General features: G+C 35.0%; 1 pseudogene; it reads left to right on the top strand.

Annotated features, from left to right (window-relative positions):
* The first annotated feature begins 13,493 nt into the window (after nucleotides 1–13,493).
* LOC131856992 (photosystem I P700 chlorophyll a apoprotein A2-like) lies at nucleotides 13,494–15,206 on the top strand (annotated as a pseudogene).
* Nucleotides 15,207–19,792: the final 4,586 nt, after the last annotated feature.

A 19,792-nucleotide genomic window follows, 5' to 3' on the forward strand; every position in this document is an offset into this window, starting at 1 on the left:
AGACCAATTTTGGACAGAGTTTTGACTAGGATAGACCAATTTTGGATAGAGTTTCAACTAGGATAGACCAATTTTGACATGGACAAAGTTTTTGATCATTGAGTTGTTTCTTGTTTTCTCCAATTTTGGTATTCCAGTTTTAGTTTCAGGGACGAAAACATGTAGTATGAATAGTAACTCCAATCACAACATGCAAGCCCTAAGGAATGTGGTGAGGAAATAAAACCTTTTCTTGTATACTCAGGCACACATCCAATAACTAATCATAATACGGTCGCTAAGTCTCACACAATGGATTCTCAACACTGCATTATCCGACTCCAAACGCTAATGGGGGCACGAAATGACAAGTATCTTGGGAGAGTTACTATCTCTCTTACACAAAGATTATCCCCCTTTCAGAGGTGATAGCTTCTAATTTTCAATTGGATCTAGAAAGGAATCTATTCGGTGTGTCGAGGTATAAACTCAATTAAGAGGTCTCCCAACCTTGAAAACCAAGGTTTAATATACTCGAAGGTACGAAGGAGAGCTATTCTCGAGCATTGTCATTGACTTGATTTTCATCAAATCATGTTTATTTTATAATGGGTTGGAGTACTTGGCATTTAGCCATTCCCACTTAGGTCGCAAAGTCTTTAAGAGTTTTTAAGCTCCTCAGGAGGGTAGGCTTGCTAAAGATGTACAAATCTCAAATAAAGAAAAAACCTCAAGGGTCTAGATTTCTGATTGTCTAGAAAAAGACAAGAGTATACTCTCCTACCTCTCAGAATCTTCTAAAAACATGAAATACAAATTTGTTCTTTAACCAGATAGCAATTTAGGTGCCTAAAAATGAATTGAAAGAATACACAGTGTTTGTCGATTCTCCTCAGGCAACCTACAAAGACAACGAATCGGTAGTCATATTGTCTTTGTGCGACAAGCATATTCTTTGACAAGCGTTTTGCAAAAAAATTGGTTAGGCTGTGAAAAATTCTATGATAGATGGATAAACAGCCAAAGGTCAGTCATCAGAATAATCAATTTGAACAGAAAACCAAAATCACAAAATTTTCTTTTTTGTCTTTTTAACCAGAAAAAATATAGAGTTGTATGATAGAGTTTACTAGATCGTACGATACAAGATTCCTTCTCGTATGCTATAGAATTCCATTTCATATGATATAGAATTATTGTTCGTATGACACCTATAATTTGTCATTTTAGCCTGTGATAAATGTCGTATGAGATGATGCAGAGGCTATATAGACGAAAAATCCAAAAAGTCAAAAATCTGAAAAATAACAAAAATGAAAAGTTAGTTTTGGAGGCCAAAAAATATAGTCTTCTGCCCCACAGTGGGCACCAGAAATGTGTGTGAAAAGTGGAATAAGGATCTGTATCTGCAGGACACAACATTTCAATTTAGTCACTACATGTATGGTTAGATAGATATAAGCATGAATAATAAAACCATAACAAATCGGCCAATCGCTTTCTAAAAGATGTGAGTATAAGATTGCTCTCAGATTTTTATAAGCAATACCAATGACTACACTACACCAAGACAAAATATTTAATCTATATGAGCATGATATTAAGCTAAAATGGATGCAAGATGGATGAATAATTCAAGCAATAATGAATTCAAGCAATATGGATGAACTAAAATATGGACACAAATAATCTAAAAAAAATCACAATATATTCAATAACTCTAGAGCAAAAATCAACATAATAATAATAATCTCCAAGTGTGTTCTCAAAAATCTCTAGAGTAAATTGGAATGAGAGCTGAAGGCTGAATTTATAGAGAATTACAAGAGAGATGATAATAAAGCTTAATTTAGGATTAATTGAAAATAATTGAGAAATCAGGTTCAGTTAAGCTTGAGATAGATTCCAATTATAGTTTAATTGAAAAACATTCAGATAGGAAGTTCAAGTTGCATTGGAAAATAATATTAAATTAATTCCATGCATTTGTGATAAAAATAGATAATTCTTTGATTTATTCAAGAAAAGAGTCTTTTCAATGCAACTGAACTTCTTTTTTTCTGAAAAGCTTTGAGTTGCAATTTTAGAGAATACTCAATAATTCAATTAATTGCTTTTCCAATTTCAAGTTCTAAATTTAGAAAAAGAAATAATATCTCAAGTTTGATTTCTCTCTCAATTCAATTCTTTTATTTTATTTTCAATTTAGCTCTTGCTCTATAATTAATTCCTCTTTTGTAATAAATTAATTCCTTTTTGCATGATTAAATGGAAAATTTATTAATTAATTAAACATGCTAGGATTTTTAATAAATTAAAATAGGATAATTGATTCAGATGATTTTCTTGGAATGATTCAATTAATTAAATAATTAATATTAAGTAATTGATTTTCCATGTAATATTTGATGATGAAAGAACTAATAATGTGCTCAAGATTGATTTAATTTCCTTTGGTTAGGACCTTGGTGATGTTGTCAAGATTAGGGGCCCATGGTTTAGACGACCATTTTTAGGGTATTACAATGGGCAACAACCCAAAGGAGATACAACCCCTTCCTTTAGGGCATCTACCCAAGGAGCACCAAACCATGCACCAAGATACAACTCAGTGCTCACAATATAAACATCAAATACATAAGTAGTTGTCTTGTTACAAGTGAATCTTGCAACCTTAACATATGTCTTACTCTGTCGGTGAGATACCTTCTTTTTTGCACCGACTCACTCTTCTGTTGTTCACTTCTGTTGCTTAACTCCTGATGAACTCTACCAATATACTTAACCTCTTTTTCTACTCTACAGTATCTCCACCTTACTCTCTTCTCTTCACCAATATAACACTTTGCTAGTTCGTTGTCTTCCTTCTTTGCAACCTGCTTCACTTCTACTCTATCGGTATGAATACTATGGGTTCTTCTCTTCTACCACTTGAATGCTTCAACTAGGTTTTCCCTCAGTCTCACTCACTTCTTAGATGCTCATCAAGCACTAGACTAATTTTTTCTTACCTACAGAAATATCACTTCGTAGTAGCACAATATTCTTCTATTACAACAACCTCTAATAATGTCTTTTGCCTTCATCTTTATAGACTGGTTTCTTGCCAAAATATCATTTCAAAAATTACGTGGTTAGGGTTTCTTTGCCACCCTCAAGGCAAAACCAACTCCAATTAGATCTTGTCCGATCTAATCTTTTAGACAGCTAGTCTGCACAACTCCACCATTTACATACCTCCTGGATCACGCTTGCCATCTCTGGTGATCTACTTTTTATCCTAATAATAGATCTCTTGGTCAAAACACACAAGATCCATCATTCTATTTCCTTCATTGCCTTGATCTCCTCAATCACTCTTAGCTAGCTTGTAGTTGTCCTGCAGACCTTGAGCCACAAACCCCTATAACAATCTGCAACGTGCCTCATGATTTGTGGGATCTTTCTATTAATTTTGACCAACTCTACACCTACCCCGTCGATGTACATTCCTCCTTATCTGATGTAGGTTCACCACCTCATGCACGTTTTCCATTTCATCCTCTCATGGCATCACTATTGGTATCCACCTCATCACACTATTTTGTCGGTTCATGCATAGTCACTAAACATTCAAACAATCGGTTCCATCTACCAATAAACAAACCCTACTGGCATATGACACCTTTCCAGTTGTCCTTCTTGTCATGAACTTTCTTAATTTGTCAATGTAACCCTCAAACCGGTCTTCAGACATGACTGACCTATGCATGCACATTCCCATCAAGTATCTACACCTTGTTCATATTAACAATGGACTTACATATCGGTTACCACTCTTGATGACACCATGTTATCAACCTTCACAAGACTCCATCTTTAATCAACTCAATCTATTTCTGACTACATCTACTTAGCCTTACCTTTTCCCTAATCAATTATGTTCATTCCTCTACCGGTTTGCCAAGGTGACAAACACTTCTCACTTCCTCTGAACTGGTATCTCAACATGCCTTCTATATCGGTCCTGATCTCATGTACTTAAGGCATTCCCTCAATTTACTAGTGGATCCGATGTGATCCTTCAAGTAATTTCCTTTACCTTTTCACACTTATGCACACAATGCATAATAAGAGATAATCACCACTTACTGGTGGAGTGACACCTTATCTTTTGCATCCTGCAATGTACTCAAGTGGCTTCCCTATTTGTGCAACATCTCTTCAAATAGGCACATGAGATCTAATGTGAGCACATTCACTGTGAGTCATAGCTTCTCATGATGATAGTATCTTTATCATAAACACCATCCAAACACCCTCTATCTCATCACACAAGTCAAGCACTAACTTGTGTATTGGTGACTCCACTGGCCACTTTTTCTTGCCTTACCAGTTTTCTGCAACACAAGGTGATATCAAAGATATCACATCCTGTACTCCTTCATAACAGTGTTGCACATCCATGTCTTCTACCGGTATTCATCCCATACCAGTTGACATCAATGAAAATACAATGCAAACAATCTCCCCCCTTGGCATTAATGTCAACACATGTAGTATCCGACATACTACATTGTCTTTCTCCCCTTTTACTATGAACCATGGATTCACACACATGTAGTATGCAGTACACTATAGAATCCTTCTCCCCCTTTGACAACAATGATAAAGGGTACTATCAGGATATCATTCCTCCCTATGTTTACTAATCTTTGATAGAGAACTTTCTCCCCCTCTATCTTCATTGGATGTAACATTTCCTTTGATACCACTTGTTAGCTTGTTACTAGTTGTTACATCTTCTAAAATCACAACACTTGAGATGAGGGATCTTATCGATCAACTGACGCCAATTGAGCATGTAGGTTTTAATCCTATTTGATATAGAACTCAATTTACAGAAGGGTTGATACCAATTGTTGATGTGTTAGTGAATACTACTTACATGCCAGTCATCCTGTAACATCTCTTGCAGTTTGGCAGTCAGTATCCTTACAAGTTAAAGCAATCCAAATCTGTATCATGAGCACTTGAACTCCCCCTGACTCATACACCTTAGGTGCTTATCTCTGGTCATGTAAACTACCAGGATTCTGATCTCCTCCATATACCGGTTTAGTTGTACATATGAGATCATCTAGTGATATTTTAGCTCCATTATTTCACCACAACCTATAACATGATCTTGAATTTTCCCAATACCATACAATGACATCATCATGCCAAGAGACAAACTAGTTAGCCTAGAAAACATGCAACCCTACATGATCAACAACTGGGGCCAACATATGTCATTCAAGTATTCATCAACACCACTTGAGATATAACGCCACTCCATGTTATCGGGGCTAATACAATGGTCTCCAACTTCATTGTCTTACATAACCTGCAAGTACCTATTATTATATAAGTCGATAAAATCTTGGACAAACTGGTTAACACCTGAAACTGATTTTTAACCTTTACTCATTGAAGCATGCACTAGTGATCCAACACTAATCAACAGGTGTCTAGTTAATGCAGCTTCTACACACACTTATTACTTCCTTCCTTTTCATTAGAAATAATACATTCTTTAATGTTTCCTTCTTCACCGAGGGGGGATGAATAATAAATTCAATGTGCTACTCCCCCTAAGATCCTATATTTCCTTTAGGATTTAGGAGATATCACCTATGCAAAAGGTGCACAATGTCAGGCCATGGTCCTCTTCCTCCATACCTACCTGATCTCATTCATCTTCCCATCTTCAATCTAGGAATCAGGTCTTTCCTTCTTCTGCTAATGGGTCTTTCCATTTCTTGATTCCCCATCATAGCTGGAACTAGTGCTATAGTAGCACACAACATCCATCCCAACATCATGATTGGGAAATCTCTTTACATACCGGTTTGACCATCTTCTCCTGGTCATGTTGCTTTGACTAGAAATCGAAACTGGTGGACCTCTTGCTCCTACAAGGATATTTCTCCTCTGGTTCCATGCAGGTCTCTGCCTTCCATATGCTTTGTTTTCACTTTTCTGTAGAGCATGGCGATTTTGTTGGCCTCCATGTGACTGTAGGTTCCTCTTCCTACATTCAAACTCTCTATGGCTAGATCCATTGTAGTCATGACAAATAACATTTGCATAATCGGGAGAGGGGACATGCATGTATCTATTCCTTCTAGATCTCTTTCTATATTCTTTTTCCCCATGGCCATAGGCATTGCATGCAAAACAGTAACTGGTAAATGATGGCATATGACCTACATATTTATTTTTCCATGCATGAGGAGATCTTACTATTTTTGCATCTCCATTTCCTCTTCTTTGAGAATGGATCCTTGGTTGTTCATTCTATGCAGCTCTTCCATCTGGTCTCTTCTTCTCCCACATTTTCTTTCCCCTGTGGGTGATAGGATTTCTCTGTCCTCTACCGGTAGGAGGTCTTCTTTGATGCTTCCTCATCTTCTTGCTTGCAGTGAAGCTTTCTACTATCATCTTCCCTTTTCCTTTGGGATCTTTAGTGTTCCTTCTTCTTGCAGCACTAGTCTTCTTTCTTGTCCGCAAGTCCTTACTAGTTTTGTCTAGATCAATCTTCTTCTGGGGAGCATTTCTCACTAAGAAGGTTTGATCTTTGTTTTCTCCATTTGAGGAGACAAACAAAATTTCATTATGAGGGACATTCTTGCTAGTGGAGCATTCACCGACACCACTTCCTAAACCTTCAGTATCCTTGGCATGATTTTGATTATTCAGTATCTTGTCCAAGGAATCTTTACTACCATCAAGTCAGACTCTTACCTTGAGCTCATCTTGATACTTCTCAAGGTTATTTCAGAGAATCTTCATTTCTCCAAGAAGCTGTTGATTTTCTTCGTTCTTCATTTCTAGCCTAGATGCTAGATCTTCACACTGGCACTCCTTAGTGTCTCTTGCATGAGACATCAACTCTGAGAAGCTTTTCTTAGATTCCTCAAGGAATTTTGATACCTAGTTCTGCTCTACTATGGCAACAATATTGAATAGCTTGTATTCCCTTCTAACTCTATTGAGTTCTTTAAGTGCATTTAGAAGCTCTCCTTCAAGGTCAACTTCTGCTTCTTCTTCATTATCAAATGGATCTTGATGGCTATATCTATCTGCCATGTCTTCCTCTTTTTGAGGGGATCTATTTTCCCAATCGCTTTCAAATTCTTGAGCCATGAAGAGGTGAGTTCCTTATTCATCACTGCTATGGCTACTAGTAGATCTATCTTCATCATCTAGATAAATTTGAGATGCATTTCTTATATTTCCTTCAATTGTTGGTTCTATAGTTGAGGGTTCATTTCCATATAGCTTCTTCAATCTTTCCCATAAGCTCTTTGTTGTTTTAAACTCATCCACCTGTGAAGAGACATCAATGGAGAGTCCATTGAATATAGCCTTCATAGCCTCTTCATTGCATTGGTTTCTTATTTCTTCTATAATTATGGTAGGAAGACTGATCTTTCTAGGGAGACAATCAACAACTGACATCCATACATCAAACCCTAAAGAGGATAAAAAAACTTCCATTTTGCAACTCCTAATAGAAAAATTTGAACCATCAAATATAGGAGCAGAGATTAACACTAAACAAACCATTATGTCCTTAAACCCGAATCTACCCAAGTTGGAGAAATCTCATATAACTGGGAACCTACACTCTGATACCAATTGTTAGACATAATGCACCATTGAGAGGGGGAGGGGGTGAATCAGTGGTTCTCAAATCCTTTCCCTTTTCTAATCCTATGTGAGCATAGATCTACCTCAATGTAGAGTGATCAGTTTGTGGGGAGACCAACACAAATGCAATCACACAAGCGACATCACATAACACTAGCATATACAAGGAAAACCCAAGATGGGAAAAACCTCGGTGAGCAATGTTGTTGGAGTCTACTACTCCAATCCAACCTCATAATGAAAACATAGTTACAAATTTTAGGGCACCAACCCAAGGAGCACCAACCCCTGACTTTAGGGCACCATCCCGAGGAGCTACAACCCCTACTTGATTTATAGGCTACAACTCCTACCTTTAGGGCATCTACCCAAGGAGCTCCAACCCCTACACCAAGCTACAACTTAGTGTTCACAATATAAACATCAATTACATAAGTAGTTATCTTGTTACAAGTGAATCTTGCAACCTTATCATATGTCTTACTCTGTCGGTGAGATACCTTCTTTGCTGCACTGACTCACTCTTCTATTGCTCACTTTTGTTGCTTAACTCTCAATGAACTCTACTGATACACTTAACCTCTTCTTCTACTCTACTATATCTCCATCTTACTCTCTGATCTTCACTAGTATAGCACTTTGCTAGTTCTTTGTCTTCCTTCTCTGCAACCTCCTTCACTTCTACTCTGCCAATATGAACACTATGGATTCTTCTCTCTTACCAGTTGAATGCTTCAACCATGTTCTCCCTCACTGTCACTCACTTCTCAGATGCTCATCAAGCACTGGGATGATTTGTTCTTACCTACAGAAGTATCACACTTCATAGTAGCACAATATTATTCTATTACAATAGCCTCTAATAATGTATTTTGCCTTCATCTTTATAGAGTGGTTTCCTACCAAAAGACCATTTCAAAAATCAGGCGGTTAGGGTTTCTTCACCACCCTCTGGGAGAAACCAAATCCAATTACATCATGTTCAATCTGATCTTTGAGATAGCCGGTTTGCACAACTCCGCTATTTACATACCTCCATCTACTTTTTATCCTAACAATAGATCTCTTGGTCAAAACACACAAGATATGTCTTGTTGTTTCCTTCATTTCCTTGATCTCCTCGATTGCCCTTAGTTGTCATGTAGTTGTCCTTCAGACCTCGAGCCACAAACCCCTACAACATGTCTCGTGATTTGTGGGACCTTTCTATTAATGTCGACCAACTCTACACCTACCCCATCGATGTACATTCCATCTTTATCTGATGTAGGTTCGCCACCTCATGTACATTTTCTATATTATCCTCTGATGGCATCACTATCAGTATCCACCTAATCACACTATTTTTTCGGTTCATGCCTAGTCACCTAACATTAAAACAACTAGTTTCATCTACCAATAAACAAACCCTATTGGCATATGACACCTTGCTAGTTGTCCTTCTTGTCATGACCTTTCTTAATCTACCGGTGTAACCCTCAAACCAGTCTTTAGACATGACTGACCTATGCATGTAAATTCCCATCAAGTATCTTCACCTTGTCCATATTAATTATGGACTTACATACTAGTTACCACTCTTTATGACACCATGTTATCAACCTTCACAAGACTCCATCTTTAATCAGGTCAATCTATTTCTGACTACATCTGCTTAGTGTTACCTTTTCCTTGATCAATTTTGTTCATTCCTCTACCGGTATGTCATGGTGAAAAACAATTCTCACTTCCTCTAAACGGGTATCTCAACATGCCTTCTTTGTCAGTCCTGATCTTGTGTACTTAAGGAATTCCCTCAATTCATTGGTGGATCCGATGTGAGCCTTCAAGTACTTGTCTTTACCTTTTCACACTTATGCACATAGTGCATAATAAGAGATAATCTCCACTTACTGGTGGAGTGAAACCTTATCTTCTACATCCTACAATGTACTTAGTTGGCTTCCTTGTTTTTGCAGCATCTCTTCAAATAGGCACATGAGATCTAATGTAGGCACATTCACTTTGAGTCATAGCTTCTCTTGATGACTGCATCTTTATCACAAACACCATCCAAAAACCTTCTATCTCATCACATAAGTCAGGCACTAACTTGTGTAGTGGTGACTCCACTGACCACTTTTTCTTACCTTACCGGTTTTCTACAACACAAGGTGATATCAAAGATATCACATCCTGTACTCCTTCATAGCAATGTTGCACATCCATCTCTTCTATCAGTAGTCATCCCATACCAGTTGACATCAATGACAACACAATGCTAACTTACATGTATTTATGTATATGTATATGTATATGTATATATGTATATATGTATATATGTATATATATATTATGCATCCATGGCTGAATTTTTAAAGAACCCAACTCATAATTGGGAAGTCACGGGTTCAATTCTTACTAGATGCACGATAAACAGTTATTGTGCTCTGCTAGCAATAAATTTTAGTTTTACGATGGAAAACTTAGATGGAATTAACAGTACCAAACCTTTTGGTTTTGGTACTGCTTTCTTTTTTGATGTTCAAGAATTGAAAGTTACTACCAATTCATCAAATTGAGTAATTAGCTATCTATAGAATTAGTATCAGCAACAACTAGATCTAGAGGAAAGTTGTGAGCATTACGCTCATGCATCACTTCCATACCAAGGTTAGCATGTTTAATGAAATTGGTCCAAGTGTTAATTACATGACCTTGACTATCAACAACAGATTGGTTGAAAATGAATCCATTTAAGTTGAAAGCTATAGTGTTGATACCCAAAGTAGTAAACCAAATACCTACTATTGGCCAAGTAGCTAAAAATAAATGTAGAGAATGAGAGTTGTTGAAACTAGCATATTGGAAGATCAATCGGCTAAAATATAAGTAACTCACATTTGATTTGATGGTCAAAGGCAGATTTAGAGTGAAATGGTAAAAATATTTTTATCTTTAATAAATAAAATTTCTATTTCAAATTCCTCCTACGTTATCTGAGAGATGTGTAAGAATTAACATAATTTGATAAAGTCATTCATTTTGAATGCTACATGAAAAAAGAACATAAGACAGATGATGGAATAAAAAAACCTAGGATGTACAGAATAAGGACATAAGGAGTTTAAAGTATGCCCTTCATTTGAAATTTCTCTATAATATATATATATATATATATATATTTACATTGAGTATATAAATATTTATTCACATCTAGAAAGTTGTATGCCCTGAGAGAGGCTTGTACAGTTTGGGAAGGGATTTAAAAAATTTAAAGGTCTACTTCAACCAATATACCTTTATGCATGACTATATAAATAATGTTGAAGTACAAGTCAGAAAAAGCGGACAATTAGCTAGAGCAAAGAAGAATATGGTCCCTGGGTTCCTTTTATAGGGATTGTGTTTCTATTTATGCTTTAGATTTTTCTAACTATAAATTTAATAGAATAACCTATAAAAATTTTCATTGACATCCGCAATAGAGCATATTCGAACCTAAAGGAACAAATTCAAGAACATATTCCACAAAATTTTGTGCTCTATTCAGAATGATTTGTGGGTCTCGAACAACTAGAGTAGCTGAACCTAACAGAACATCAATTACAATCTAGGAAGTTATAAGTACTTGTGCATGAACTTGAAATCCCCCATTTTTCCAATAAAAATGTTGACCTACTTCCACACCGGATATCTTGTAGAAATAATTTAGCATGTTAATAGGAAATTGTATAATATCCATATTACCCTTTATATAGAAAGATGAACTTCAAAAAGAAATGATTTTGGTTCAATGGCAGATTCCTCAATTATTTACACTATCATCCATTAGGATCCAAATTAAAATAATGGAATGATTATTTGATTAATTAAGAAGATTTCTTTATTTTTATAAAAATATTTTATCTTAATCTATTATATAAGATTTAGGAATAGTAGCCAACTTAGTTCTACCTTCTCTTTTTTGATTTTTAATTCACTTTTTATTGTACAGTTCTCTACCCGTGTGAATTGCTAAAATTAATTTATTTAGGGTCAGTCAGATTGGTCCTCGACCATCATCATTGGCTGGGATTGGGATATCCACAAGATTTGGATCACAATCTATATTAACTAAGAAAATTGTTGGAATACCCAAAGTTCTACATTCCCAAATAATAGGATATTCAACTTTTTGATAGATCTCAACGATGAAGAAAAAGAAAAACTATTGAGGATGTCAATGAAAAAATTTCAAGTTCTTTTATTTTCGAAGATATTCTTCTACCAAGATGTTGTAGAGAATTTTGAATCTTTTGAATCTAGAAACCCCTATAGATCAAAGTATAGGATTAAATAGTAAAGAGATACTAAATGATGAAAGCCTCATAGAAAAATATGAACCTCTTTGTATAGATACAAGGCAAAAAACCAGATGTTTTATTTGGCCCCGTTATCAAGTAGAGGATCTAATTTGCATGAATCGATTCTGGTGGAATACTAATAATGGTAGTTGACCAATTATGTTGAGGATATGCATGCATCCTAAAATAGATCATTGGGAACATATGGAAAATAGTTTTTATTTTATAAAACAAAGTTTTCTTTCAATAAGAGATATTCTTCAAGATTTGGCAAATTGGACCAAAAGTTTATTGGGTACAAAGCCTTCACTAGTTTTTGGATGAAATGAACCTATAAATCAAGTAGAGCTACAAAAAAAGAACAATTTTTGTAGCATAAGTTCATATTTTCCTTTTGGTTGCTCCTCATGCAATGAACTTCGTACAAAAATAAAAAAATTGATAAGTTCTTTTAGAGATAAACTTATAAAATTAAGTTCTTTTAGGGATAAACTTATAAATTTTCTAACGAAAAGTAGAGATTCTTTTCTAAAATTGATAAGTTTTTTTAGGGATAAACTTATAAATTTTCTAATGGAAAGTAGAGATTCTCTTCTAAAGAATGAAATGATAAGAAAAAATCTTACAAAATTTTTAACAAAATTAAAAAATTATCTTTCAAACAATAAAAGAATAAGATCTCTTTCATAAAAGAAATGGATAAGAACCATTTGATTGATAGCTCTCGATGCAACAACAAGCACCAACTTAACCCGGGGAGGTGGTAATTTGATAATAGCAGGTGCCAAAGTGGCTTTGATACCTATTCCATTAGGAACTGCAAATTTTTTAGTACACCATATTCATGAATTTACTATCCATGTGACTGTATTAATATTACTGAAAGGTGTTTTATTTGCTCTCATTTCTCATTTAATATCTGATAAAGCGAATATTGGTTTTCGTTTTCCTTTTGATGGGCCCAGTAGAGGAGGAACATGTCAAGTATATGCTTGAGATCATGTCTTCCTAGGATTATTTTGGATGTACAATGCAATTTTAGTAGTAATATTTCATTTTATTGGAAAAAGTAGTATGATGTTTGGGGTAGTATAAGTGATTAGGGAGTGGTAACTCATATTACAAGAGGAAACTTTGCACAGAGTTCCATTACAATTAACGGGTGGCTTCATGAATTTCTATGGGCACAAGCTTCTCAAGTAATCCAATCTTACGGTTCTTCATTATCTACCTATGGACTTATATTCTTACGTGCTCATTTTGTTTGGGCCTTTAGTTGAATGTTCCTATTTAGTGGTCATGGATATTAGCAAGAACTTATTGAATCTATTGTTTGGGCTCATAATAAATTTAAATTTTCTCCTGCTATCCAGTCCAGAGCCTTCAGTATTATCCAAGGACATGGTGTAGGAGTATCTCATTACCTTTTGGGTGGAATTGTCACAACACGGGCGTTCTTCCTAATAAGAATTATTGCACTAGGATAATGGCTAGGAGGATTTGAAAAGCATTATGGCATCAAGATTTTTAAAGTTCAGCCAAGGCTTGGCCCAAGACCCAACTACTCATCGTATTTGGTTTGTTATTGCTACTACACATGACTTTGAGAGTCATGATGATATTACCAAAGAGCATCTTTATCAAAATATTTTTTCTTCTCACTTTGGTTAGTTAACTATAATCTTTCTGTGGACCTCTGGTAATTTATTCCACATAGCTTGGCAAGGCAATTTCAAAGCATGGGCCCATGTCCCCTTACATGTAAGACCTATTGCTCATGCAATTTGGGATCCTCATTTTGGTCAACTAGTCGTAGAAGCCTTTACTCAAGGAGGTGCTCCCGGTCTAATCAATATTGCTTATTTTGGTGTTTATCAGTGGTGGTATACAATTGGATTGCACACTAATGAAGATCTTTATACTAAATCTCTTTTCTTGCTTTTTATTTCCGCTCACTTTTTAATAGCAAGATGGCTACATCTACAACCTCAATGGAAACCAAGTGTTTCATGGTTTAAAAATGTTGAATCTCATCTCAATCATCACTTTTCAAGGCTTTTTAGAGTCAGTTCTTTGGCTTGGGTCAGGTATTTAGTTCATGTCGCTATTCCTGAATCAAGAGGAGAACACATAAGATGAGATAATTTTTTATATGTATTACCGCATCCCAAAGGGTTGGAACCACTTTTTACAGGTCAATAGAATCTTTATGCTCAAAATCTTGATTCCAGTAGTCATTTATTTGGTATTACTAAAGGGGCGGGAACTACTATTCTAACTCTTCTCAGGGGATTTCACCCACAAACTCAAAGTTTGTGGCTAATTGATATTGTGCATCATCATTTATCTATTGCATTTGTCTTTTTCATTGTTGGTCATATGTATAGAACAAACTTTGGGATTGGACACAGTATAAAAGATATTTTAGAAGCACATGTTCCTCTGAAAGGCTTATTAGGATGCGGGCATAAGGGTCTTTATAACACAATCAATAATTCTCTTCACTTTTAATTAGGTCTTTCTCTAGCTTCTTTGGGAGTTGTTACTTCCTTGGTAGCTCAACACATGTATTCTTTACCTGCCTATGCATTCATAGAACAAGATTTTACTACCCAAGTTGCATTGTATACTCATCATCAATACATTTCTGGATTCATTATGATAGGGGAATTTGCTCATGAGCTATATTTCTCATTAGAGATTATAATCTAACACATAATAAGAATAATGTATTGGCAAGAATGTTGGAGCATAAGGAAGCCATAATCTCTTATTTGAGCTAGGTTAGTTTATTCCTAGGTTTTCATACCTTGCGACTTCATATTCATAATGATGTTATGCTTGCTTTTGGTACTCTAGAAAAGAAAATCTTGATTGAACCCATATTTTCTCAATGGACACAATCTTCTCATGGTAAGAACTTATATGGTTTTGATATACTCTTGTCTTCAGCAAATGATCAAGCATTCAATACTGACAAAATATTATGGTTATTTGGTTGGTTGAGTGCTATTAACAATAATAGAAAATTCATTATTCTTAACAATTGCTCCCAGAAACTTTTTGGTTCATCATTATATTTCTCTAGGTTTGCATACAACTACATTGATTTTAGGAAAATGTGCTTTAGATGCGCGAGGTTCTAAGCTAATACCTGATAAGAAAGATTTTGGTTATAGTAACCATCAAAGTAAAATAGAAACCTACAGGATTGATTATAACTAGATATAGACAAGTAAACCCCTTATGAATTTCAAATGAATTGAATGTCTTTCACAAAGAAATGTATCGTTCAAAAGGGAGGAGACTGCTCACTAATTCCATATTTATGTCATAATACGAATCATAAACCAATAATCAAATTTACTTGGAACTTGAGCAAAGAGTAACTATTTAGTTTAAATAGAGAGAATTTCTTTTTTTTTTGCATAATGATACATAATCACTTTCCATTTCGGTATAGTTACTTGAGCTGGATGAGAGGAAACTTTCATGTCTGATTCTAAGGGGGGGGGACAGATTAAAAAAACCTATCCAAATGTTTGTATTACTAGGCCCACAGCTAAAAAGCTAACTTTATTGTGATTTTAGGGTTTACATCCATCTAAGTAAGAATCCTGGGAAGAAAAGATTGCTTATTATCTCTCTTAGGATTTTGGGCTAGTTCAAAAGTGAGGAAAAGCTATCAAAGAACAATTAGCTGGTCTAGATCTGCATTTGAATATAGATTGTTCATATATAGACTAGAAGAAAATAGATTAGATAATATCAATATTATTTTTGGATCCAGAGAATCAATTTAGTAATAAAAAAAATAAATGCTCAATTTAAGGAGCAAAACCTTTAAAAACTTTGAAGAAGAAAGGATCTTTTGGTTAGATGGATGAGATTTGCTAAATATTTTCTTCGAAAAAATGTAGAACCACAATGGATGGTTCTATGCCTAGTACCAATTCTTCCTCCCAAACTGAGGCTAATGTTTCAATTAAATGAAGGGGAGTGATTACTTTAGATCTTAATGAACTTTATCAAACACTTATCCATCAAAATAATAATGTTTTACAATTCATAGAAACCACTAGTGCATTTCTAATATTTTGGATTTATTGCTTGATCAAAATAAATTAGTCCAACAGGTCATAGATGCACTTCTTGATAATGGTATAGGTGCACAATCGGTGAGAGATAGTCATGATAGACCTTATAAATCATTCTCAAATTTCATCCAAGGTAAAGAAGGAAGATTTCATGAACATTTACTTGGAAAATGGGTAGATTATTCAGGTTGTTTGTCCTGTTATTGTAATAGGTCCCCTTCTCTCATCGTATCAATGTGGATTGCCCTGAGAAATCATAATAGAGATTTTTCAAGCATTTTTAATTTGTGATCTGCTTGAATGACAAATTGCTCGCAATCTAAGAGCTGCTAAATTTTCAATTCGAGATAGGGGACCTATTATATGGAATGTACTTAAACAGATTATGCAAAAACATCCCATGTTGTTAAATTGATCACCCACCTTACACAAATTAGGAATACAAGCATTTATACTTATTTTAATAAATGAATGTGTCATTTGGTTACACCCATTGGTTTGTGTAGGATTTAATGTGGACTTTGATAGATATCAAATGGTTGTCCACATATGTTTATCAATGGAAGCTCTAGCAGAATCTCATTTACTTATATTTTCTCATCTCAATCTTATCTCTCCAACCATAGGAGATCCTATTTGTGTAGTGACTCAAGATATGCTTCTAGGACTTTATAGATCAACTCTTCAAAAAAACCAGGGTATTTATGAAAATAGGTACCATCCAAATAGCTCAAAAAATAAGATTGTCTTGCCTTCGTTTTATAGCTATGATGATACACTTAAAGCTTATGAAACAAAACAAATTGATTTAAACAATCCTTTATGGCTCCAATGGGGGAGAGAGATAGATACCTCTATTATTAATTCAGTAAACCAAGAACTTCCTATTGAAGTTCAATATGAATGTTTAGGTACCTTCCACGAAATCTATGATCATTTTTTAATAAGAAAAGGTACAGTGAGAGAAATACTTAATAAATACATTCAAAAAAATGTTGGTCGCATTCATTTTAATAGAGAAATAGAAGAAGCTATAAAGGGCTTGTGGACTTATGATATCCGATAAGAAATGTCACTATTCAGAATTTAATGTTATTAATATAACACTTATCTCATTGATGCTGAGATAAAGATCAAGGGAGCCTCCCATCTTAAACCCATTGTTGAATATTTCTCCCCAAAATAAAATGGGGATATCTTATTCTTATGGCACAAAATCTCATCAAATTTATCCATCCCTTTCCCTTTGAAGTTCCCTTTTTTAATAAAGGGATGGATAAATTTGTTAGACAGTTCAAATAACTAGAAGACAATTGAGAGGGCGGGGGGCTGAATTAGTTGTCACAGATTACCGAAACCTTAATCAATTAAAAATTTAATACTGGAACCCAAAACATTAATACTAGAATACTTAAACCAAATACCGAAATAACATTTAAAATAATTATATAAATAGTAATCACAAAATAAATAACATCCACATGACACCAAGATTTATACATGGAAAACTCAGTAAAGAAAAAAACCATGGTGGGAAGCCTACCCAAACTTAGATAATACTTCTACAGTAAGTATGTGAATTACAATTGAGGGGCCTGCACTTGGAGGAAGGCCAATAGCCTAGAGCACATTGCTCATCACAAAAGGAGTCTCATTGACTACATAGAAATTCAGAATACAATCTAGAGAAGTGTCTAAACTACAAAGATAGCATCTCCTATGCCTGAGTATAGTTCCAACTAAGCTCAATATTGGAGGACTAAATCCTCTTACACAAACCCAATTTGATTTTCAATGATCGACCAAATCCTCTGCCTGAATGATATTACATTATTTGTACATTACATATCTATATCCCATTCCTATATCTCTTATCATGATCTACAATGAGATCTTACATCATATGTATATACAAACCCTCGGCCATAAACAATCACATCGGCCACCAAACAACAAACAAATTATGTAATTACAAAACATGTTGGCCTTAGACCAAACAAATAATATCCAACACATAAGACATCTCGAAAACACATCGAGAGGTCCAGTGTACACATTACATTAAGTCAGTCCATAACCTAGATCAATTGGGACCCAATATAGGTCCATACACTAAAGCAATGAACTCCATCCACCAAGTCTTGAACTTGATCACTAACAACATCCTAAAACTCCACCAGAAAATGCACCAACACCACTTGTGCATATCATCAAAGATCTTCATCAAAAGCTCTACCAATGAAACCCTCGCCGGAACCACAAGCCAAGCTTCCAAGCAAACAAGATAGCATGCGATCACCAGACCAAAACCAACTGAATGAATATGAACATGAGTATCATGAATAAGCCAATTCCATAACCAAACCATACCAGAGCCTACTTGATCATGTCAGATCTAAACCAACCAGAAACTACTCAACCTACTGGGACTAGAAGGGTGCTAGTAAAGCATCCAAACAACTAGTGTTGACATCAATGAAAAAAAATCAATGCAACACATAATCAATTCCACCAAATGGCCAACAATATCCCCCTTTGGAATTGATGCCAACACTAGATGTGAAAAACATCTAAGTACCAAGAAATGTCAAACAAGTCTCCCCTAATGGAAGATAGCCAACAATCTCCCACTTAAAGATATATCAATGAAGTTCTAAAACAATGACCAAACTCCCCCTATAAATAATATCTTTGTAAAGCTCTGAATTGTGTATATATCTCTCCCCTAATGTATACAACTCCTTAAGTTCTTCTTTTTCACATCAATATCTCTCCCCCTTTGAAATCAATGTCAGATATCAAACATAAATATCAAAGAAAAAATATAAACCACTGAAACTCAAAGCTAACTACTCCCTTAGAGCAGTAGCATCCCCACATCAATGCTGAAAGGAATAGTATCTCTAATAATGCATATTGGACTGATGCCAAACCGCATCAACCAAGTCTCTACTAGAGGGGTATAAACCCCCAATCTATCTCTAAAGTACTCAAATGATTCCTTAGGCAAAGGTTTAGTGAAGATATCTGCAATCTTCTCTTTAATGTTCACATAAACTAGTCTAACTTCATTTGCTTCCACCTTTTCTTTCAAAAAGTTGTACTTGATAGATATGTGCTTTATTTTAAAATTAAATACTAGATCCTTTGATATGTCAATAGCACCAGAGTTATCATAGTGAATAACTACCGGTCCATTACAATCCACCTTTTATATCCTTCAACATTTGCTTCATCCATAGAAATTGTGTATAGTTAGTAGCAACAACAACATGCTCATCTTTAAAAACTTAGATAAAGAAGTACATGGTTGTTTGTTGATCCATGAAACCAACTTCTTTCCAAGAAAGAAAGCTCCACTGAAAGTACTTTCTGATCATCAACATCTCTAGCCCAATCTACATTTGTATATGCACATAAAGTAAAGTCATCATCCTTAGTGTACCAGAAACCATATTCTAATGTACCTTGTAAGTATCTAAAAATCCTTTTCACTGCATTCTTGTGATATTATCTAGGATCACTCTAAAATCTTGATATAATACAAACAACATTCATTATGTCAGGCCTAGTCTGAGTCAAATAAAGTAGACCTCCAATCATATATTTGTATCTTGTAGGATTTACCTATGTAGAAACATCTTTTCTTGTCAATTACTCACTGGTAACCATAGGAGTACTTACTAGTTTAGAATCTCCCATACCTAATTTCTT

Source organism: Cryptomeria japonica, chromosome 1, assembly GCF_030272615.1.
Source record: "Cryptomeria japonica chromosome 1, Sugi_1.0, whole genome shotgun sequence".
Lineage (NCBI taxonomy): Eukaryota > Viridiplantae > Streptophyta > Pinopsida > Cupressales > Cupressaceae > Cryptomeria > Cryptomeria japonica.